The 25,352-nt window shown below is 40.5% G+C and overlaps 1 protein-coding gene across 18 annotated transcripts in view; it reads right to left on the bottom strand.

Moving 5' to 3' along the window:
- The window catches only part of Best2 (bestrophin 2), a 179,803-nt gene that overhangs the window by 80,123 nt on the left and 74,328 nt on the right, over nt 1-25,352 (bottom strand). The gene's annotated exons all lie outside the window — the stretch shown is intronic.

Below are 25,352 nucleotides of genomic sequence, written 5' to 3'. Positions count from 1 at the left end.
TTATCGTCGTGTTGTCGACCATGTATAGACGAGCTTTAGTTTTTTTTTCCGAATTGCTCTCAACTTTTTATCGATAACAAACGTTTTCGAATCGTTATAGGAAAGTTTTGAAGTTGTTTTCTATAATTTATCGATTTGTAATCGACAAGTATATAACTTGTATGTATTAATTTGCTATAAAAAGTTATGGAATTTTTATAGAAAAATGTAAGCAGTCTCTGAAAAGAATCGAGATAGAAGTTACTCCTATCATTTAAAAGAGACGACGGTAGACACATGACTGGTTTTCTGACTGGACACTGCTTTCTGGAGTCACATGCCGTCTAATAAGGCTTAGTCAGTGAAAGCAGATGTACGAAGTCCGGGTTGGAGGAGAAAACGATGGAGCACGTTTTGTGCTCGTGCCTTGCGCTTACCAGGGTAAGACTCCAGCTATTAGCAGCAGCAAGCCGCAAACGTTTTAAAACGCCTTTAGAGTCCTCCAAAAGGACGGAGTTATTATATAATATAACTCCTGGTTTTTGATTTCAATTTGTACTCATGCAGTCTATGTATGTGAGGTGCTCACGGGCCTATCGAAATCTATTGATTTGTTATTAAAATGTTAACCATTTGTTTACGAGGTACTAACAACTTGTAATCTACGAGTTTTTGGAATGTTATCGATGAGTAATAGGTTTTTAAATGACATGTTATCAATTTATTAGCGATCAGTAATCAATTTGTTATCGAAATGTTCTCGACGTACATCTATGGTTTGCACATCAGTACGTAAAGCCCACGTCGTTTTTCGAAAGGCTTCGCGGCTTTAAGATGACTTAGCAAACCTTGCGATTTTATTTCTGCAATGAAATACCTTCACGTTATGAAATTCATCCCTTTTGCTTGATACATCGCGCCAAATTTTTTTTACTATAACAAATGTCCTGAAGAAAAATGTTTTGGCAAAGGCAATAAAAATCTCGACATACAGTTTTTTGTGATAAAAGCTGGCGGGTTTGATAGTTCTAAGCAATAGTTCATATGTACGTTTGTATGTACATATATAGGTAATTAATTAAAATAATTTTTATACTCAGTTGAGCAGAGCTCACAGAGTATATTAACTTTGATTGGATAACGGTTGGTTGTACAGGTATAAAGGGATCGAGATAGATATAGACTTCCATATATCAAAATCATCAGTATCGAAAAAAAATTTGATTGAACCATGTCCGTCCGTCCGTCCGTCCGTCCGTCCGTCCGTCTGTCCGTTATCACGATAACTTGAGTAAATTTTGAGGTATCTTGATGAAATTTGGTATGTAGATTCCTGGGCACTCATCTCAGATCGCTATTTAAAATGAACGATATCGGACTATAACCACGCCCATTTTTTCGATATCGAAAATTTCGAAAAACAGAAAAAATGCGATAATTCATTGCCAAAGGCGGATAAAGAGATGAAACTTGGTAGACGGCTTGACATTATGATTTTGGACAATGGGCGTGGCACCGCCCACTTTTACAAGAAGGTAATTTAAAAGTTTTGCAAGCTGTAATTTGGCAGTCGTTGAAGATATCATGATGAAATTTGGCAGGAACGTTACTATTATTACTATATATGTGCCAAATAAAAATTAGCAAAATTGGATGAAGAACATGCCCACTTTTTAAAAATTTTTTTTTTTTAATTCAAATTTTAACAAAAAATTTAATATCTTTACTGCATATAAGTAAATTAAGCCAAAATTCAACTCCAGTAATGATATGATGCAACAAAATACAAAAATAAAAGAAAATTTCAAAATGGGCGTGGCTCCGCCCATTTTCATTTAGTTTGTCTAGAATACTTTTAATGCCATAAGTCGAACAAAAATTTACCAATCCTTCTTAAATTTGGTAGGGGCATAGATTCTATGACGGTAACTGTTTTCTGTGAAAATGGGCGAAATCGGTGGAAGCCACGCCCAGTTTTTATACACAGTCCACCGTCTGGCCTTCCTCTCGGCCGTTAACACAATAACTTGAGCAAAAACCGATATATCTTTACTAACCTTAGTCCACGTACTTATCTGAACAAACTTTATCTTGGTATAAAAAATGGCGAAATCCGACCATAACCACACCCACTTTTTCGATATAGAAAATTACGAAAAATGAAAAAAATGCCATAATTCTATACCAAATACGAAAAAAGGGATGAAACATGGTAATTGGATTGGTTTATTGACGCAAAATATAACTTTGGAAAAAACTTTGTAAAATGGGTGTGACACCTACCATATTAAGTAGAAGAAAATGAAAAAGTTCTACAAGGCGAAATCAACAGCGTTTGGAATCTTGGCAGGAATATATAAATAAATTAGCAGTACCCGACAGATGATTTTCTGGACCACCTGGTCTACATTTTGGTCGATATCGCGAAAACGCCTTCACATATACATCTGAGGGCCACTCGCTTTTAAAACCCTCAATACCTTTAATTTGATATACATATCGTACAAACACATTCTAGAGTCACCCCCGGCACACCATAATGGCGATATCTCAAAAAGGCGTCCACCTATAGACCTAATGCCCACTCCCTCTTAAAATGCTCAGTAACACCTTTCGTTTGATACCCATATCGTACAAACATTCTAGAGTCACCCCTGGCCCATCCTAATGGCGATATCTCGAAAAGGCGTCCACCTATAGACTAATGCCCACTCCCTCCTAAAATGCTCAGTAACACCTTTCGTTTGATACCCATATCGTACAAACATTCTAGAGTCACCCCTGGCCCACCCTAATGGCGATATCTCGAAAAGGCGTTCACCCATAGACCTAATGCCCACTCCCTCTTAAAATGCTCAGTAACACCTTTCGTTATTTACCCATATCGTACAAACATTCTAGAGTCACCCCTGGCCCACCCTAATGGCGATATCTCAAAAAGGCGTCCACCTATAGACCTAATGCCCACTCCCTCTTAAAATGCTCAGTAACACCTTTCGTTTGATACCCATATCGTACAAACATTCTAGAGTCACCCCTGGCCCATCCTAATGGCGATATCTCGAAAAGGCGTCCACCTATAGACTAATGCCCACTCCCTCCTAAAATGCTCAGTAACACCTTTCGTTTGATACCCATATCGTACAAACATTCTAGAGTCACCCCTGGCCCACCCTAATGGCGATATCTCGAAAAGGTGTCCACCTATAGACCTAATGCCTACTCCCTCTTAAAATGCTCAGTAACACCTTTCGTTTGATACCCATATCGTACAAACATTCTAGAGTCACCCCTGGCCCACCCTAATGGCGATATCTCGAAAAGGCGTCCACCTATAGACCTAATGCCTACTCCCTCTTAAAATGCTCAGTAACACCTTTCGTTTGATACCCATATCGTACAAACATTCTAGAGTCACCCCTGGCCCACCCTAATGGCGATATCTCGAAAAGGCGTCCACCTATAGACCTAATGCCCACTCCCTATTAAAATGCTCAGTAACGCCTTTCGTTTGATACCCATATCGTACAAACACATTCTAGAGTCACCCCTGGCCCACCCTAATGGCGATATCTCGAAAAGGCGTTCACCCATAGACCTAATGCCCACTCCCTCTTAAAATGCTCAGTAACACCTTTCGTTTGATACCCATATCGTACAAACATTCTAGAGTCACCCCTGGTCCACCTTTATGGCGATATCTCGAAAAGGCTTCCACCTATAGAACTAAGGATTACTCCCTTTTAAAATACTCATTACCACCTTTCATTTGATACCCATATCGTAAAAACACATTCCAGAGTCACCCCTGGCCCACCATAATGGCGATATTTCGAAAAGGCGTCCACCTATAGACCTAATGCCCACTCCCTTTTAAAATGCTCAGTAACACCTTTCGTTTGATACCCATATCGTACAAACATTCTAGAGTCACCCCTGGCCCACCCTAATGGCGACATCTCGAAAAGGCGTCCACATATAGACCTAATGCCCACTCCCTCTTAAAATGCTCAGTAACACCTTTCATTTGATACCCATATTGTACAAACATATTCTAGAGTCACCCCTGGTCCACCTTTATGGCGATTTCTCGAAAAGGCGTTCACCTATAGAACTAAAGCCCATTCCCTTTTAAAATACTCATTACCACCTTTCATTTGATACCCATATCGTACAAACACATTCTAGAGTCACCCCTGGCCCACCTTAATGGCGATATCTCGAAAAGGCGTTCACCTATAGAACTAAAGTCCATTCCCTTTTAAAATACTCATTACCACCTTTCATTTGATACCCATATCGTACAAACACACTCTAGAGTCACCCCTGGCCCACCCTAATGGCGATATCTCGAAAAGGCGTCCACCCATAGACCTAATGTCCACTCCCTCTTAAAATGCTCAGTAACACCTTTCGTTTGATACCCATATCGTACAAACATTCTAGAGTCACCCCTGGTCCACCTTTATGGCGATATCTCGAAAAGGCTTCCACCTATAGAACTAAGGATCACTCCCTCCCGAACGTATGGCGGATAGGCCGGGACAATGTAGAAGTAAATGGCGTATGGTTAAGCTGTTGTTATTGCAGAAGTTGCAGATGGGCTGCGGGGTCTTCGTTAGGTGGTGTTGGTGAGTCAGAAGTGTATGACCCAGCCTTAAGCGTGCAAAGCATCGATTCATCCAGCGTTAAACACTGCTTGACTGTCGGTGCATATTAAGGTCTTTTGCTTACTTTTTACGAGATTTAACGCTGAGACTATGACCTGCAATTCGGCGTCGAATATGCTAGCGTAATCCGTAAGTATTCCGTGGGGGAGAGCTTTTCCATCTTCGTTCGTAACTGCGAACGCAGTACCATGGCTTTGCTTGCTGCCATCTGTGAACAGCAGGTTCCAGCCACTCTCTTTCAGCGGGTTTACTATTCTCAAGAAGGCTTGCTTATATATAGCACTGTTGGTGCCCTGTTTCTTTAGTGAACAAAGATCTTCAATAAACATCTTTGAATCAATTGCCCAGGGAGGTAGCTTGGTTGCCTGTATTGTCATTGGAGCTATTTGTAGGCTTAGAGTATCTTCGATCCCTTTTATCTCGCATAAGGCTGTGTTTGAGGTTTCTGTGAATTAATATTCCACAGCCTTGTTTGGTGTGGCCGATGTTATGGAAGTTATGGAAATAAGTTGTGTACTGCTTTGGGCAGTCTGGTGAGTGGGGGTAATTCGAGGTAATTATTTTGATAGCCTTTGATATTCCATTGGAGAATATCAACAATCATTAATAATAATATTAACATTACAATTAGATTTATTTTCTTGCGAAAATAGTCTATAGTTCGGGCTCTGGGAGCTCGCGTTCAATATCGTTTTATGTTTCAGATATTGAAGTTAGAAGAGATTGAAGTATTGTATTAGGTTGAGTTGGTTCAATGTGTCTGTTGTTGTAGGAATGGTGTGAATGGGGTAGATTTGAGTAGTGAGTAGACGAGGAGGAAGTGGCAGGGGCGGTTGGGGTATCAATGTTATTTTCGTTGTTACTATTGTTTTGACTGCTGTTCATGAAGGTGGTTGGGAATGGAGGGTGAGGGACAGTAAAAACATTTGTGGGTGAGTATATTCTTTGTTGTGCGTTTGATTTTTCTGAAAGAGATTGCGTATTATACTAGGTTCAAACACACACCAAATTGGCAATTTATACTATTTGGGCAATTTATTACGCAATTTGTCATATAATAAATTGTAATAATAAATTGCCAATTTAAAAAAAATTGCGTAATAAATTGTTTCAAACTGCAAATGCAACATTGTAAAGTGTGTTTCTTGAGTATATTTAAACGTCAGTTACGCATGGCTAAACTATATGGTTGGCCATCAGCTGATTTTATGTCTTTCATTTCACTTGAGTAGAGATTGTCAAAAGAAGATGGCAAACTCAAAATGAAACCAAAACATTGAACACATTTTCTTACAACACACAAAAATTTCAAAGTTTTATGTTTTCATTCCATTTCATTCGCCTAATAATGTGCGTGGTTATTTTGACAGTCTGAACAAAGGTATGTTCTCGCTGTAGAGATGAGCCAACCAGCTTTCAAATTACTATTGTGCAAGCTAAATCGAGTTGTATGAACAGCACTCAATTCGAATCGAAATTTCCTAAATTTATTTTTCTGTTTGAACATAGTATTAGGTAAAGAGGCAATATATGTAGCAGTGTGGGAGTGAGTGTGGTGTGAAAAGAGAGATTCAACTTTAGGTAAGGAGTCGGAGCTAGCAATCAGAGAGTCGTTAGTGGATGGGTGAGGATATACATGGGAGTTTAGTGGCTGAGCGGTAGCGGTGGAGTTGCCAGCTGGAGATGTTGAATCGGTTTGGCTGAGAATGGGAAAAGGCTGCACTGAGCCCAAGATTGCTGAGTAAGATTGTGATTGAGTTGCATTAATGGGATTTTGCTGTTTATATAATCGTCTTGCTTCAACAAAATTGTATTTGTTCTGTGTTTTTATTTTTAATATTTCTTTCTCTTGGAGGTATTTTGGTCAGTCTCTTGCTGAGGCGGGGTGAGGTCCAAAACAATTTGCGCACATTGTGCGTTGGCATGGTTCTTTGCTGTGAGGTGGAAAATTGCACGTTTCACAAGTAGTGTTGTTTTTGCATTTTTTTCATGGTGTGACCCAATAGTTGGCATAATCGACATCGCATAGGAGTGGCGAATTATTACTCAACTCTCACTGAGTACCATGCTATATCAATAGTGGGGGGAACTTTATACAAGTTGAACAAGCACAATCCTACCTGTGGGGACTTTTACACTGTTGATATTTTTGGTAAATTTGTATATGCCAACAACACCTTGTGGCTTTAGAGCCTCTAATATTTCCTTCTCGTCTGTATGAGCTAAATTTTTGTCGAAAATAGTACCCTTACAAGTATTCAAGGAGTCGTGGAAGGTAATGGATACGAGACATAGGCCACCAAAGCTCTTGCAATTTATAAATTTCTCCGCAACGCTTAGAGATTTTGTTAAAATCAGCAAGCTGTCATCGCGTAGGAGACTTACTGATAGGTATTCGGTGCTTATGCCTTGGATAGCTTTTTGTTTGGCAAAGACACTGTACTTTGGCAGAGGGTTAGACTCATCAGTGGATTTGATCACAATGCCATTGCAGTTATTATTTTTTGTCACTTTTGGTAGTGGTGGGAATGAGGCTTTTGTATTTTCTCTTTTTCTTTTGCCTTCGGGGAGATTGACATACTTTCTGAAAGTATGTCAAACCGATTCACCGAAGGAATCGTGGACCATTTATCCATATACAGCACTCAGTAATATATTTTAATTTATGGTATAGGCAGAGTAAATAAGTTTGTGTGGAAAAACTAATTGAATAGCATGTGGTTGTCGCACTTATGCTCACGAAATTTATTCAACTACGGATCACATTTGTTTAGCACAACTGCACTGAAATCAAAGCTTAAACACTTCAGAACACTGCACACATGACCAAAGGATAAAAAAAAATAAATGTAAGGCGCGATAACCACCGAAGAGATCTAAGACCGAGCTTCTCTTCCAATTTGCGTCGTGCTCCTCTTGCTTTTCCCTACAAATTGGCCGGACGGCAGATGAGTTTTCACTGAGAGCTTTTCATGGCAGAAATACACGCGGAGCGCCAGCGAAACACTGCCGAGGGGCGACCCCGCTTAGAAAAATTTTCTTCTAATTGAAAAACCTTATTTCTAAAATTTTGATGTTGCTTTGCCCGGGGTGTGAAGCCAGGGCATACGGTGTGGTAGGCGGAGTACGCTACCCTCACACCACGGTGGCCGCATGACCAAAGGATACATTGGAATAAAATTCAAAGTAAACTAGACAAACTGGATTATAAGTTTGTTCATCAAAATAAATCTGCGCAATGATATGTTGATTGGACCAAATTCTTTATTAAACTATTTGCTGGGTTGGAGCTATTTCGGTCAATATATGTATATTTTTTGAAAACTCAAAGAGATTTTACTTTTATCTTCCATGCATTTCGACGCTTCCGCGTCATCGTCAGGAAGACTGTTATATTTTTAAACAAAAAAATGAAAATGCAAGACAAATTGATAATTTCCCATAAATCTGCGCAATTTCACCTTTCAGAAAAATACCACGCTCCCTTTGTTGCTAAATTTGCTGTTGTACAGTGTAATTAGTTAATGAAAAGTTGTGTGGTTATGATTACGTCAAACGTCAGTTATGGAAGTGTTTTGTTAATTAAATATAAACAAATATATTTATTTTTGTAACTCAATTTTTCGTAGCAAATAATTGTATTTTCACAAGTCGATAACGTCATATCCTCACTTAGATATCGTTAACACGAGTGGCCAGAGTTTTTAAATTTAATTTTTACAAAATTTAATGATATTTAAAATTGTTCTTAGAAAAAATATATGCAGAACAGCTGTTATACTTGAATAAGCTGATTTAGAAGTACGTTTTCGGTTTATTAGAACAAGTTTTATTTACAAACGTTCACTTTTCTGATTTTTTTCGTTCATAGCATTTCTTAGTTTTTTTTTTGTTTGCGGCTGCCGTGTGGGCTGGTGCAGGCTCACCTAACACATCCTGGGTTCAAAACTCAGCGGAAACCACCTCGAAATAATTTCTAGAACTTTTCTTTTGGGTTTTCTAAAGGTTACCGGGGCTTGAACCCAGAACCGACTTAGTGGTATGCGGGCACGCTACCAACACATCATGGCGGCCGCCTGAATTAAAATTAATTGCCTAATTAAATCACATTTATTAACTGGTCAAATAACAATTTTGCTTGTATAATTTTCAATTATTAACTTTTAATTGTTTTTTTCTTACATCCGATTTTATTAAGTAAAGAGTGATTTTCCAACAGTTGCTATTTCCGTTTTCAATTCACAAATGAACAACAAAAATGCTATTTTAAATGGCAACTACTTTTCAAGAATTACTAAAACAGAAAAAATAAAATAAAAAGCGTAATATAACTGCCAAGAGAATTGAAGCCGAGCTTTTCTTACAATTTGCATCGTGCTCGTTCAAATTTTTCCTAAAAAATTACGGGACGGTACTTCCGTGTTTTATGCCGAATCCGAGCGGTATCTGCAAGGCAGATGAGTTTTCACTGCGAAGCTTGTTATGGCAGAATTACACTCGGAGTATTTGCCAAATCACTGCCGAAAGGGGACCCCTGATATGTAACCCAACCAACCCGAGATGATTATAAAATCAAAAGTATTTGAAATCTCTATACCGATAACCTGGCCAGATTTTCAAAAAAGGTGCCTCCGAAGGATCCTAAACGTTTCTAGCTAGTACCGGACATTTACATATAGAAAATGCTCAACAGCACCTTTTGCAGTTACGTCTTTACAACTCCTGTTCCGTGGTCATTACGCGAAATATATATTTTTTTCCGCATTCGTGTCTAAAGCCCAATGCCCGGTGCAGACTGCTATAAATTTATAGGTGTCGCCCCTAGATCTACCTAGTGGTCTCCTCTTCCTCCTTTCACTATCCATGTAGCACTTGAAATTCCATAGCCCATTGTGTTCTTCCGCTTCTTCTGAGCTTTGTTCACGAAAAAAATTCCGAATTTCCCCCTTGGACGAATGCCGACATCGGCGCTGGTTTTACCATTCCTTCCATTGAGGCCCTACGTGCCAGCTCATCAGCCATCTCATTTGCTTCGATTGCCTATGTCCCGCAACCCAGATATTTTATATTTTCAGAATGTCAGCTAACTCAGCTATAAGCTGCTTGCATGCTCCTACTAGCTTTGAGGTAGGGTATGGCATAGCAAGCGCCTTTATTGCTGATTAGCTGTCAGAAAAGACAGATACTTTCAAAGTTGTGTTCCGGACCTCGAGTGATTTGCAAGCCTGCCAAATCGAAACTACTTCTGCTTGAAATGCTATGACGGCAATCGGAATGACGAGGAAATCGATAGTGAATGCGAATAGATTCCAGCACCCACAACTGAGCCCATTTTGGTGTGGATTAATATGCCGGTATTAGCTGCAAGCGTGCCCCTCTTCCAGTTATTCCTACTTGGCAAGATAGTGTTAACAACGCCCTTTTGCTGCAGTTTTGGGAAGTAAATTAAGTATCCGTCCAGCACCCAGATTCTCTGAGTCACAGTTCGGCTTGCGCCGACGTAAATATTATGTGCATGTCTATCGAAAGCAGCATTGGCGCCTAACCGTTTAAACGGTTAAGGTTTATGATATGAAATCGTTTTTCACTGGTCCTTACAGTGGACTGGGCGCTGCCCCCTTCCTCTGCTTCCATAGGCGGATTCTGATAGAAATACTTTCTTAGCCGGTGCATCATCTTTCATTCGCATAACATGGCTTAACCAGCGGTAACCGCCAACGACAACGCGTAGAGGTTCGTAAATTTTTCGAAGAACTTTTCTCTCGAACGCTCCCAAAGCCGCCTCATCTTATGTTGTCATGGTCCATTCTTCTGTACGATATAGCAGGACAAGTACGCTAAGTGAGTTGTGGAGCATGATTTTCGTTTGCCGACCGAGGACTTTATTTATTTGCAAGAGTTATTATTCACTGGATGTTCTTTGTGTTGAGTCTTTAAGTATTTCGAAACTATGGTATGATTCCCAGGCGCAAATGCACTTTTGCAAAGTGCATGTTTTGCCTTATTCACCATCAAACCCATCTTTTTCGTTTCTTTTTCCAGTTTGGAGTAAGCAGAAATTACGGCGCGGGTGGTCAGGATATCAATGTCGTCAGCATACGCGGGTAGTAGCACGCTTTTATAGAATATTGGTCACGAGCGACTAAGCTGATGGTGTTGATCAAAGCCATTTTGAACAGCCATATCAGTTATGCGGGGAATACAAATTTAGACATAGTGGGACATAGGTAGCTCCTTTTCATGCTGTCGAAGATGGCTTTAAAATTGATGTATGTCAATTCTTTTTTCGCGGAATTTTTTCAAGATTTGGCGCAAGGTGAAAATCTGGTCGATGGTAGATTTACCAGGTCTGAATCCACACTGATAAGATGCAAACAGCCGATTAACGGTTTGCTTCAATCTTTTGCACAATACGCTTGACAGGTCCTTAATAGCCAAACTAATAAGGCTGATTCAGCGATAGTTTGTGCAATTTGCAAAGGGAATCTTTACAAAGAACACTTGCCCCGCGTTCCAATAAACAGAGATCTAGTTCTCGATACAAATTTAACATGCAAGTGCAAAAACAAATTGATCCATATATGTAAATCACTTTGTTGTTGCATTTGCATGTTAAATTTCTATCACGATCTGGATCACTGTCCATTGGAACGCAAGGTTAGATACCAATTGACAGGCATGCACTCGTCCGACCATGTTTTACAAAGAAGCTGATGCATGCGCCTTACCAACTCCTCGTCGCCATATTTGAATAGCTCTACATGCAATCTATCAGCGTCCTATAAAATCTGTTTGTTTTATTGGCATTGGCATGTAAGTAACGAGAGTAGTCAACTCTTTTCAGGAAAAAATAAATATAATAATAAAATCATATACACATCATAGGTGGATATATTATTTGTTTAAACTCTTTCAGCCGAACCATAAATAATATAAACTCCGCATCATTAAGTTTATTTATTTAATTGTGAATACACATAAATGCACACTTTATATTAGGGTTCTAACAGGAGCTTCGATTCCGATTCCGATACGTTGGGACTTCTAATTGATTGAGACTTCCGATTTCTATTTCGGTTCCGATTGTTTTGAGTCTGATGTATAACGGAAGTCGATCAGTAGAAACGTTTATTGAAAGAACATAACTAGCACCAGCAACCGCTCGTTTGGTTTGACAGTTGCGAACAATTTTTGTTTTTTCATATGGCTCAGGAAAATCGAAATTGTAACTAATTTTTCCACTGAAAGAGGAGAATCACCGGTTGATACACATGCTTAAATTAAGATTATTTGTAACGAATTTACTGCAAATCCTGTTATTTGCAACCTTCTGCTAAGTTCGAATCACTAAACTGTTGAATAAATAACTCCAATATTGAATAATGGAAAAATGGCCTTTATTAAAGTACTTCACAATAACACTTATACTTTGCAACTAAATAAATAAATAAAAAAACAACTAGCTTGCTTAATAACCAAACTGACTGATAGCTTAAATGAAACTGATCTCTCGCCTCCACTGTTGTCGCCCTTTTATACTGTCCGACCAGCTCGTTGCATATTTCTAGGCTTTTCTAATTCCAGAACTTACTAGTTAGTTATAAATTTCTCAGATGTATAATTTTTATAGCTTCTCTCATACCCCATGCGCTTGTATGTGTGAGCGACACTTCCACAATCACAACTGCATACTTTAGGAGCATCTCAGATAAGATATCTACATGTGTTTGTGCATCTCTTCTCCGCTGCGTGTACGTACATAGGTGTAGACAAAATGATTAAATTATTGATGTGCATTCACGTCACTGCTTAGCATCGGCATAGAGATGGCAGTACCCCTTAGTGTTGCTAATATCCTTTACACTGCCCCCACCTAAGTCTGATCGCCCCGATCAGACAAATCTCTCGATCTAAACGTTGCCGGCCTTTCCAAATGGACCACTTTCATTTTGGTTAGTGGTTTACCGATGGTTTGTATACGGTAGATGGTGTCACTGATCTTCTTCACAACTTCGTACGGGCCTTCCCAACTGCACCGAAATTTGGATGGAACACTTTCCGCCGGTGAGGGTTGTATAACAGTACCAAATCTCCCGCCAAGAAACCTTTCGAATTATTGTTCTCATCGTACCTGTGTTTCATCGTACTACTCAATACCCTGGTTCTTTCCTTCACACTCTGTTGTTTGGCCAATGAACTACTTCGTAGAGCTTGCGCTGAACGGATTTGCTTTGCATAATCAGTATCGTTCCGATACTTCACAACAGTAGTGTGCCCTGGCTTGAAACCACCCTTGCATTCATTCTGCGAAATTCTTTCCTTCGGTTTAGAACGTCCGTCAGGGTTTTTCAATGCCAGTGTTTCTCTCACAGATACCTTCGGTTTTTATTTGTTTTGCCCATTCGTTCCATCAATCCTTTCCCGATCTGCTGCCTTTGACTTTTGCGGTTTTTGTCGGATCTCTTTCACCAGCACTCGATTACTGCTGAACCCTTCTTCCAAACTGAAGTTAAGTGGCACATCTTGGTTCTCATAGCGAATAATCTTTCTTGGCATATCGATCTTGATGTCATGGTCAACTAAGAAGTCCACTCCCAATATGACTTCATCAACGATCTTCGCCACAACGAATTTGTGTAGAACCATGACCTTCCCAATTAGGACTTCACATATCACTTCTCCCTGGACTTGGTTATACTCGCCTGCGACCGTACGCAACCTTGCTCCAGGTAACGGTTTTACTCTCCTGTTGACTAAATCAGATCGAATTAAGGAATGAGATGCTCCCGTATCTACAGTCAGTACACGCTCCTTGCCATCCACATTCACTCTGACGGCAAAACTACTTGATTTACTTCCAATTTGCGACACAGATATCACAGGGCATTCAATAGCTGGAGCTAGCTCTCGATTTTTACAGCTGGCACGCTCTTGCTCATCTCCTCCAGCTTTGCGTTTACGGCTACCCAAGTTGGAACTACCAGGACCAAGATTGCAATGACGTGCAATGTGACCGGGCTTCCCGCATTTGAAGCATGTGATAACTCTTTCACTCCGCTTTGCGATACTTTCAGCGCCTCCAATATTGCGTTTACCCACTCTGGCCTTTCTACTTCCACACGGCGTGCTTTGAAAACTGGCTTACACAGAAGCGACGCTGTTTCCTGAATCAGAGGACGTGATACCGTTTCTGCTAATGTTGGCTTTGGGTTTGCGTATGTAGCTCAATTTGTTTCGACGTCCCGTTTGCCATTTATAAAACTCTGCATTCCATATGCTCTTCCAGTTTAGATGATATACGGACTTCCTGCTCTTCTAGTTGTGTGGAGATCTGAGATGATATCAGTGCTGAATTTTGTGCCGACATTTCTGAAATACGCGTTCCTTGTGCTTCAATCTTTGATGTTATACGTGTCTCCTGCGATTCCAGTTGAGATGACATTTGCGATGACATTTCTGAAATACGTGCCTCCTGTGCTTCCATCTTGGATGTTAAACGTGTCTCTTGCGATTCCAGCTGAGATGGCATATATGTCTTCTGTTCTGCCAGTTGAGATGACACTGTCGTTGTTTTAGCAGATATTGTAGCTAAAATCATGTTCAAGCCTGTGCTCGTAACTGTCTGCGATGTTTCTTCCATTTCTGTTGTTTCCTCGCCATCAAGATGAAAGTGATACTCTTCCACCTCAATTCCTTCTAAGTCCATTGCCTGTCGTAGTCGTTCCTGAAGTTCTAGTTTAATGCCCGTTGTATTCAACCTACGGCTCTCCAACTCCTTCTTCAGTTGCTGGATCCTCAATTCACTTAACTTTGCATGCCGATGTTGTATTCGAAGTCTTCGGAATTTATTCAACAATTCCTTTTCTGACACCAATTGTAACCAATTTACTGCAAATCCTCTTATTTGCAACCTTCTGCTAAGTTCCAGTCACTACACTGTTGAATAAATAACTCCAATATCGAATAATGGAAAAATGTTCTTTATTAAAGTACTTCACAATAACACTTGTACTTTGCAACTTACTTACTTACTTAATTGGCGCTTAACCGTCTAAACGGTTATGGCCGTCCAACAAGGCGCGCCAGTCGCTCCTTCGCTCCGCCAACCGGCGCCAATTGGTCACACCAAGGGAGTTTAAATCGTTTTCCACCTGGTCCTTCCAACGGAGTGGGGGCCGCCCTCTACCTCTGCTTCCATAGGCGGGTTCCGATAGAAACACTTTCTTGGCCGGAGCATCATTTTTCATTCGCATAACATGGCCTAGCCAGCGCAGCCGCTGCGTTTTAATTCGCTGGACTATGCTGATGTCTGCGTATAGCTCGTACAGCTCATCATTTAATCTTCTTCGGTACTCGCCATCGCCAACGCGTAGAGGTCCATAAATCTTTCGAAGAACTTTTCTCTCGAACACTCCCAAAGCCGCTTCATCTGCTGTTGTCATGGTCCATGCTTCTGCCCCATATAGCAGGACGGGTACGATAAGTGACTTGTAGAGTATGATTTTCGTTCGCCGAGAGAGGACTTTACTTTTCAATTGCCTACCTAGTCCAAAGTAGCATTTATTGGCAAGATTGCAACTAGCTTGCTTAATATCCAAACTGACTGATAGCTTAAATGAAACTGATCTCTCGCCTCCACTGTTGTCGCTCTTTTATACTGTCCGACCTCCTCATTGCATATTTCTAGGCTTTTCTAATTCCAGAACTTACTAGTTAGTTATAAATTTCTCAGATGTATAATTTTTATAGCTTCTCTCATACCCCATGCGCTTGTATGTGTGAGCGACACTTCCGCAATCACCATTGCATACTTTTAGGAGCATCTCAGATAAGATATCTGCATGTGTTTGTGCATCTCTTCTCCGCTGCGTGTACGTACATAGGTGTAGACAAAATGATTAAATTATTGATGTGCATTCACGTCACTGCTTAACATCGGCATAGAGATGGCAGTACACCTTAGTGTTGCTAACATTCGCAACAATATTGTAACGAATTTTGCTTGCAAATCCTCTTATTTGCAATCGTCTGCTAAGTTCGAATCACTAAACTGTTGAATAAATAACTCCAATTTGTAATAATGCAAAATGGCCTTTATTAAAGTGCTTCACAATAACAAACTGTGCAACGAATAGCTTGCTTAATAACCACACTGATTGATAGCTCAATGAAACTCTACTGCTATTGCTCGCTAGATATCGTCTTAATCAAACTGCTTGACAACTCAAATCAAACTGAAACTCCTTCTTACTCGCCTGCCCCGCTTTTATAGTTTACGCTGCATACTTCTAGGCTCTTCGATTTCCAGAAGTTACTAGTTAGTTTCGGCTACAAAATCGCCAGCCACAACTACGTGCACAAATTTTTGCTCTCTCTTGTGACAACTCAGATAAAATATATGCATGTGTTTGTGCATTGCCGCTCCGCTGCTCGTATACGTACATATGTGTAGACGCAATTATTTATTCGGTTATGTAGATACATAATGATTGAATTATTGATGTAAATGTTTGTAGTTTACAGCCTCTCGCGCATACATAGGCGTATAAGTAAATGCATCTGTGTGTGACATCTTTCGGCTGCCTTATATATGTGTATACATGATTTGATTATTGACGTAAATACTGCTTATCGTGGCCTTGGCATCGCCTTAGTGATGGTATAACTTAGTGATGTTAATATCCGTGACACTGCCCCTACCTAAGTCTGATCGTCCCGATCAGACAAATCTCCCGATCTAAACGTTGCCAGCCTTTCCAAATGGACCACTTTCATTTTGGTTCGTGGTTTACCGATGGTTTGTATGCGGTACACTACATCGTTGATCCGTTTTACAACTTTGTATGGGCCTTCCCAATTACACTGCAATTTCGGGGACAAACCTTATTTTCATTGCGGGTTGTATAACAGCACCAAATCTCCTTCCTGAAAACCTTCTGAATTAAGTGCTTTATCATATCTGGCTTTCATCTTGTCTTAGCTCTTCTTCCAAATCACTAGTGGATTTCCTGACATTTCTCTCCGCATTGGCATCTATCCCAAACTTCAAATCAGCTGGCAGTCTAAGGTCATTGCCAAAAATTACTTTTGCAGGGGTTTGGCCCGTTGTCTCATGCACTGCTGATCGGTAAGCCATCAAGAATAATGGTATGCGGGTATCCCATTCTTTATGGTACTTGTCCACTACTTTCCTTAAGTGCTCCTCCAATGTTCTATTGAATCGTTCTACCATACCATCGGATTGGGGATGCAATGCAGTTGTCCGTGTCTTTCGAATGCCCAATGACTTACACATTTCCTGGAACACAGCTGATTCGAAATTCCTGCCTTGGTCAGAATGTAACTCCATTGGTACACCATACCTTGCAACCCAATTGTTTATAAACACTTCTGCTACCGTTTCCGCTTCTTGATTTGGGATTGGGTATACCTCTGGCCATTTGCTGAAATAATCCATAACTACCAGTACATATTTGTTTCCGCCGTTACTAGTAGGAAATGGACCGGCGATATCCATAGCGATCCTTTCAAATGGAGCACCTGAGTTATATTGCTTCATCTGGCCATGACTTCGTGTTCTGGGCCCTTTCGCTCTGCTGCAAACCTCGCAGTTCGCAATCCACTCAGTGACCGACTGACGGCAACCAACCCAATAGAATCTCTGTTTAATCTTCTCGAGCGTCTTCGTGATTCCAAGATGACCTCCGCTTGGACCATTATGCAGCTCGCTGAGCACATCAGGAATCCTCTTTCTGGGAATAACTATCAGTTTATTCTTGTATTTACCATCCCACTCATACTCCCATACTCGATGAAGGCAACCGGATATCAATTCTAAACTGTTCCACTGTGCCCAATATGACTTCGCAATGGGACTCTCTGCTGAAATCTCTTTTCTGTTTGGTCTTTCATTTCGTTCGAGCCCTTGCATAACACGTGACAGATCTGCATCTTCTAGCTGGCACTTTCTTAGCTGTTCCTTGCCCCATTCATCTGTACATGTTATAGTCATTAGCCGGACATCTATAATGTCTTCTTTAGCCTCGGCTTTTGAACAGTGCTTGCATTCCAAACTAAATGGTCTTCGTGACATTGCATCGGCATTTCCATGGGTACTACCTTTTCGATGCTCAATGGAAAAGTCATAGCTTTGTAGTCGCTCGATCCACCGTGCCAATTGTCCTTCCGGATTACGGAACTGCAGTAGCCATTTTAAACCTGCGTGATCTGTCCTGACACGGAATCGCTGGCCGTAGAGGTATTTGTGAAAATGTTTAACGCACTCTACCAATGCCAACAGCTCTCTCCGCGTAACGCAGTAGTTCCTCTCTGGTTTTCCAATCGAACGGCTGTAATATGCAACTACCTTCTCCTTTCCATCGACCAGTTGTGATAAAACGCCTCCTATAGCATATCCACTCGCATCTGTATCTAGAATAAATGTTGCTCCTGGAATCGGATATGCTAACTTTGCGGCAGTGCACAAACGCTCCTTCAATGTTTGGAAAGCCACTGCTTGCTCCTTCTTCCATTCAAAAACTTTATTTTTTCTTGTAAGCTCATGGAGGCTATGGGCAATTTTGTACAAATCGGCGGTAATATGTGCACAGCCCAAGGAAACTTCTTAATTCATGTAGGTTCTGTGGTCTTGGCCAATCCTTTACAGCCTCTATCTTTTCGTTCGCAGTGCAGATGCTCTCTGTCGTTACCTTGTGACCCAAATAATTTACTTCCTTTTTAAACAGCGCACACTTTTTGGGACTTAACTTCAGACCAGCGCCAGCTATTCTTTGGAAAACTTCCTCCAAGTTCTTAAGATGTTCATCGAAATTCTTGCCCAATACGATGATGTCGTCCAGGTACACCAAGCATATTTCCCAATGTAGTCCTTTCAATACCTGATCCATGAGTCTCTCGAAAGTAGCTGGTGCATTACATAGTCCAAAGGGCATTACTGTAAATTGCCAAAGACCATCTCCGACGCTGAAGGCTGTTTTCTCTTTGTCTTCCTCCTTTACCTCCACTTGCCAGTAGCCGCTTTTCAAGTCCAGTGTGGAAAACCATTTCGTACCAGAGAGCGAGTCCAGAGTGTCGTCAATTCTTGGCAATGGGTAGCTATCCTTTTTCGTAACGTCATTCAACTTCCGGTAGTCCACGCAAAACCTCATTTTTCCATCCTTCTTCTTTACAAGTACTACCGGTGAGCTCCAGGGACTATCTGATGGTTCGATGACGCCGCTGTCGCTTATTTCTTGTATAATTTGACTCACAACTTCCCGCTTCGCCAGTGGAACACTACGTGGAGCTTGACGGATCGGCCTCGCATCTCCAGTGTCAATTTGATGTTTCACAACGTTGGTGCGGCCTGGTTTAGAACCATCATGGTCAAATATGTTCGCGTACTTTAGGAGCAGTTGTTTTGTCTTACTCTGATATGCTTCCTCTAGCCCCTGCGTCCATGCCGTGATTTCATTTGAAAGATTAGTATTACTAGCTGAAACGTGTTCCTGGAGCTGTTCACAGTTAATAACTACTTCAGCCTCTTGGCATCTTCCCAAAATAGCTCCTTTAGTCAGTTTGAGTGGTGAATTGAACTCATTGAGTACCCTTGCCGGAATACGTCCATCTTGTTTTGTCATAGCCAGGGTTTTTCCTACAAGTATGTTCAGTGCTGATTTGTTTGCTGCTTCGACAACCCACAATTTGTTTGTCCCACAATCTCCATCAACCTTTGCCCAGATGACTGCTTCGGATTTTGGTGGTATTCGCTGACTCTCTTCAACCAGCACTCGTTTACTGCTGTAGCCTCTCTCGTAGCCGAAACTAAGTGGTACATCCATGTTCTTATATCGCATCGTCTTGCTTTGCATGTCGATCTTGATGCCCTGGTCGATTAAGAAGTCCACTCCAATTATGATTTCATCAACAATCTCTGCCACTATAAAATTGTGTACTACCGTGACGTTCCCAATTGCGACTTCACATGATACTTCTCCTAGAACCGTGCTGTCTTCTCCAGTGGCTGTACGCAATCTTGCTCCATGCAATGGTGTTATCTTCTTGTTGACTAAATCCGCTCGAATGGTGGAATGAGATGCACCCGTATCTACAGACAGTAAACGTTCCTTTCCATCCACATGTCCTCCGACAGTAAGATTGTTTGACCTTCTTCCAATTTGTGAGATAGAGATTATGGGGCATTCAATTGAGGGAGCCAGCTGTCGCCCTTTGCGGCTGACTCGCTTTAGTTTAACGATTGAGTGGACTTGGAGATTTGCTCATCTCCTTCAGCTCTGCGTTTACGGCCACCCACATTGTTGGAGCTATTGGGACCGGTGCTGCAATGTCGTGCAATATGACCTGGGTTGCCGCACTTGAAACATTTAATAACTCCGGCATTTTTCTGTTGTGATCCCTTCAGTGCTTCCAAAATTGTGTCTACCCATTCTGGCCTTTCTACTTCTACACGATGAGCCTTATATGCTGATTTACTCAATAGGAAGGCAGTTTCCTGAGTCAATGGATGTGATACCGTTTCAGCAAATGTCAGTTTTGCGTTCGCTGTGTTGGGTTCGTATGTAGCTCGCTTCGTTTCCACGTCTCGTATGCCATTTATAAAACTCTGGATTTTTACCCTCTCGGTGTATTCCACGGGTGCGTTCGCATTTGCGAGATGAGCCAACCTTTCAACATCTGAAGAAAACTCCTGCAATGTGTCATTTGCGTTTTGGTAGCGGTTTTGCAACTCAATTTGGAATATCTGTTTTCTATGCTCGCTTCCATAACGTAGTTCTACAGCAGCCATCAATGCTTCATAATTGTTCCGCTCTCCTTCGGAAATCGTCTGTAGGATTTCCGCTGCTGGCCCCTTCAATGCCACGAACAATGCAGCAACTTTATCTTCCGCATTCCAGTTGTTCACTGCTGCGGTCTTCTCAAAGTGTAGCTTGAAGACCTGGAAAGGAACAGAACCGTCAAAAGATAAAGTTTTTACCTTTGTATTACTCGCTGAAGCAGCCGGCCGATTAAGTTGCAATTCCTGTATACGACCGCTCTTCCGACCGCTCAACGCATCCACCTCTGCCTCGAATTTTTCTTCAAACTGCATTATTTTTTCGTCCATGCGCGCTTCGAGTTTTGATGATATACGCGCCTCTTGTGCTTCTAGTTGTACTGTTATGCGTCTCTTGTTCTTTCAGTTGGGTTGCCATATATGTCTTTTGTTCTTCCAGCTGTGACGACATATTTGTGGATATTTGTGATGACATTTCTGTTATACGTGCCTCTTGTGCTTCCATCTTGGATGTTAAAAGTGTCTCCTGCGATTCTAGTTGTGATGCCATATATGTCTTCTACTCTTCCAGTTGATATGACACTGTCGATGTTTGAGCAGATATTGCAGCTAAAATCATGTTCAAGTCTGTGCTGGTAACCGTCTGCAATGTTTCGTTTTTCTCATCAATTTTTGTTGTCTCCTCGCCATCAAGATGAAAGACATACTCTTCCACATCAATTCCTTCTGCTTCCATTGCCTCTCGTAGCCGTGCCTGAATCTCAAGTTTAACGCCGCTTGTATTCACTCCACGGCTCTCCCACTCCTTCTTTAGTTGCTGGATTTTCAATTCACTGAACTTTGCCATGTCCTTGTTGTCCTCTGGAATTTATTCAACAATTCCTCTTCTGACACCAATTGTAACGAATTTTGCTTGCAAATCCTCTTATTTGCAATCCTCTGCTAAGTTCGAATCACTAAACTGTTGAATAAATAACTCCAATTTGTAATAATGCAAAATGGCCTTTATTAAAGTACTTCACAATAACAAACTGTGCAACGAATAGCTTGCTTAATAACCACACTGATTGATAGCTCAATGAAACTCTACTGCTATTGCTCGCTAGATATCGTCTTAATCAAACTGCTTGACAACTCAAATCAAACTGAAACTCCTTCGTACTCGCCTGCCCCGCTTTTATAGTTTACGCTGCATACTTCTAGGCTCTTCGATTTCCAGAAGTTACTAGTTAGTTTCGGCTACAAAATCGCCAGCCACAACTACGTGCACAAATTATTGCTCTCTCTTGTGACAACTCAGATAAGATATATGCATGTGTTTGTGCATTGCCGCTCCGCTGCTCGTATACGTACATATATGTAGACGCAATTATTTATTCGTTTATGTAGATACATAATGATTGAATTATTGATGTGAATGTTTGTAGTTTACAGTCTCTCGCGCATACATAGGCGTATAAGTAAATGCATCTGTGTGTGACATCTTTCGGCTGCCTTATATATGTGTATACATGATTTGATTATTGACGTAAATACTGCTTATCGTGGCCTTGGCATCGCCTTAGTGATGGTATAACTTAGTGATGTTAATATCCGTGACAATATTATACTGCATTTATATGTTATCTGTATCATTTTAGTTGTCAGCCTATTCAAACTTGATTTGTATACCTTGTACCCTGTTGAAACTTCCGATTTCGGTACTGACTCCGGTTTCGACAATGCAAATTTTTAAGTTTCAGTAAACTTACTTCCGTTCCATCCCTACTTTATATGTACATGCAAGCGCATAAGAGTTTTGTTATACTCAGCTGAGCAGGTTCCTGGGCACTCATCTCATATCGCTATTTAAAATTAAAAAGTGCGATAATTCATTACCAAATACGGCTAAAGCGATGAAACTTGGTAGGTGCGTTGACCTTATGACGCAAATAGAAAATTAGTAAAATGTTGGACAATGGGCGTGGAACCGCCCACTTTTAAAGAAGGCAATTTCAAAGTTTTGCAAGCTATAATTTGGCAGTCGTTGAAGATATTATGATGAAGTCTGGCCGGAACATTACTCCTATTACTATATGTGTGCTAAATAAACATTAGCAAAATCGGATTACGAATATGCCTACTATTTAAAAAAAAAAATTTATAAACTCAAATTTTAACAGAAAATTTAATATCTTTACAGTATATAAGTAAATTATGTCAACATTCAACTCCAGTAATTATATGGTGCAACAAAATACAAAAATAAAAGAAAAATTCAAACTGGGCGTGGCTCCGCCCTTTTTCATTTAATTTGTCTAGAATAGAAAAATAGAATAGTCGAACAAAAATTTACCAACCCTTATGAAATTTGGTAGGGGAATAGATTCTATGAAGGTAACTGTTTTCTGTGAAAATGGGCGAAATCGGTTGAAACCGCGCCCAGTTTTTATACACAGTCAACGGTCTGTCCTTCCGCTCGGCCGGTAACACGATAACTTGAGCAAAAATCGATATATCTTTACTAAACTTAGTTCACGTGCTTATCGGAGCTCACTTTATCTTGGTATATAAAATGGCCGAAATCCGACTATGACCACGCCCATTTTTTCGATATCGAAAATTACGAAAAATTAAAAAAAGCCATAATTCTATACCAAATATGAAAAAAGGAATGAGACATGGTAATTGAATTGGTTTATTGACGCGAAACATAACTTTGGAAAAAACTTTGTAAAATGGGTGTCACACCTACCATATTAAGTAGAAGAAAATGAAAAAGTTCTGCATGGCGAAATCAAAGGCCCTTGGAATCTTGGCAGGAACAGTACCTTGGTATTATATATAAAAATAAACTAGCGGTACCCGACAGATGATGTTCTGGGTCACCCGGGTCCACATTTTGGTCGATATTTCGAAAACTCCTTCACATATACAACTAAGGGCCACTCCCTTTTAAAACCCTCATTAGTACCTTTAATTTGATACCCATATCCTACAAACAAATTCCAGAGTCACCCCTGGTCCCACTCCCTTTTAAAAAATCAGTAACACCTTTCATTTGATACCCATATTGTACAAACGCATTCTAGAGTCACCCCTGGTCTACCTTTATGTCAATAACGCGAAAAGGCGACCACCTATAGAACTAAGGCCCACTCCTTTTTAAAATACTGATTAACACCTTTCATTTGATACCCATATCGTACAAACAAATTCTAGAGCCACCCCTGGTCAACCTTTATGGCGATATCTCGAAAATGCGTCCACCTATAGAACTACGGCCCACTCCCTTTTAAAATACTCATTAAACCTTTAATTTGATACCCATATCGTACAAACAAATTCTAGAGTCACCCCTGGTCCCACCCCTTTTAAAAAATCAGTAACACCTTTCATTTGATACCCATATCGTACAAACGCATTCTAGAGTCACCCCTCGTCTAACTTTATGTCGATATCTCGAAAAGGCGACCACCTATAGAACTAAGGCCCACTCCTTTTTAAAATACTCATTAACACCTTTCATTTGATACCCATATCGTACAAACAAATTCTAGAGCCACCCCTGGTGCACCTTTATGGCGATATCTCGAAAATGCGTCCAGCTATAGAACTAAGGCCTACTCCCTTTTAAAATACTCATTAACACCTTTCGTTTGATACCCATATCCTACAAACAAATTCTAGAGTCACCCCTGGTCCACCTGTATGGCTACATCCCGAAATGGCGTCACCCTATAGAACTACGGCCCACTCCCTTTTAAAATACTCTTTAATGCCTTCCATTGATACCCATGCCATACAAACACATTCCAGGGTTACCCTAGGTTCATTTTCCTACATGGTAATTTTCCCTTATTTTGTCTCCAAAGCTCTCAGCTGAGTATGTAATGTTCGGTTACACCCGAACTTAGTCTTCCTTACTTGTTTTTGTTTACTTTTATTAGCATTTAATTTGCTTGGAGGATAGGTTCCGCATGAAACGTCAACAGAAATCAAAAGAAAATCACCCAGTTTTATTTGTTTGACAGTGAAGCATGCATTGAGTCATGCTTAAAATAAATAATGGTGATTTTTTTAGAGATAATGAAAGGCCGTGATGTGATGGTAAAGTGATCCGCCTACCACACCGAAGATCTTGGGTTCATGCCACGGGCAAAGTAACATCAAAATTTTAGAAACATGTTTTTTCAATTAAAGGAAGTATTTTTGCCATGAAAAAAAGCTTTTCCGTGAAAACTCATCTGCCTTGCAGATGCCGTTCGGAGTCGGCATAAAAAAAGTAGTTCTCGTCCCGGAAATATGTAGGAAAAATTAAAAGGAGGAAGATGCAAATTGGAAGAGAGAAACTTGGCCTAAAATCCCCTCGGAGGCTATCGCGCCTTACATGTTTATATCTTTCATGAAAATGAAATGCGCCCGCCCCACAGTGCCGCGACTCCATACAAAAGATGGACAAAAATAGAAGGAGTGGTCCAAATTGGCTGAAACTTCACACCTTAAAGTATTATGCCACAAATGAAATCCGTTTTTCTGTACCGGTTACTCATTTCGAGAAAACCGAGGTTTTCTCAAATTTTTGTACGGAAATAGTTATTGTGGACATGTGTTGATATAAGTAGAATCAGTCGTCAGAATGGGGCGAAACTTCACACCTCAAAGGGCTATATCACGCCAATTTCAGACAAAAAATCTGTTATTCAACCCCGGTTACCAATTAATTTAAAACAATTTTTTTTTACAATTTGATAAAAAGGTAAAATAAGCCATAATCATCGTAGACATATGTTTATAAAAAGCGAAGTACTCGAACCAGAACTGATTGAAAAAAAACGGGTTTTGCACGTTATTATATAAAAGTGAAATGTGGCATATAATTTTTTGTAAATATTCAGAAAAATATAATTTTTAGTTATAATTTGTCGCAC

Source organism: Eurosta solidaginis, chromosome 5 (assembly GCF_040869045.1).
Source record: "Eurosta solidaginis isolate ZX-2024a chromosome 5, ASM4086904v1, whole genome shotgun sequence".
NCBI lineage: Eukaryota > Metazoa > Arthropoda > Insecta > Diptera > Tephritidae > Eurosta > Eurosta solidaginis.
This window is presented reverse-complemented; position numbering and strand designations above follow the sequence as displayed.